A 418-nucleotide genomic window follows, 5' to 3' on the forward strand; every position below is an offset into this window, starting at 1 on the left:
TTTTTTTTTTTTTTTTTTTTTAAATAAAATAATAATAAAAGAAATAGAAAATTCAGATAAAAATATTAGTTATGCAATGTCAACAGCTAATAAATAACAAAGATTAACTTTAAGCTCTTGGTAAAAGGTCTTGTACTATGCACATCTGCCCATTCACAGGATCATGGGAGACCAGAATGTTCTGTACCTCCCCAGTTTAACTTATCAGTACTCAAGGTCTATAATAATGAAGTCTTGTAATCTGCCAAGAGCTTGTGTAAAAGCAAGTCTTGAGTTAATCATTATGAGGTTTTTCAAAAGGATGATGTCTTACAACTTAATATATACAAAATAGGTTGTGGGTATAAATAAATTATGTGGAATGTTCACAGCAATCGCTCAAAGCAACATTGTGTGCTTTCTCACATAATGAACCACA

The sequence above is a fragment of the Sinocyclocheilus anshuiensis genome, unplaced genomic scaffold (assembly GCF_001515605.1).
Source record: "Sinocyclocheilus anshuiensis isolate Anshui unplaced genomic scaffold, SAMN03320099.WGS_v1.1 scaffold193, whole genome shotgun sequence".
NCBI lineage: Eukaryota > Metazoa > Chordata > Actinopteri > Cypriniformes > Cyprinidae > Sinocyclocheilus > Sinocyclocheilus anshuiensis.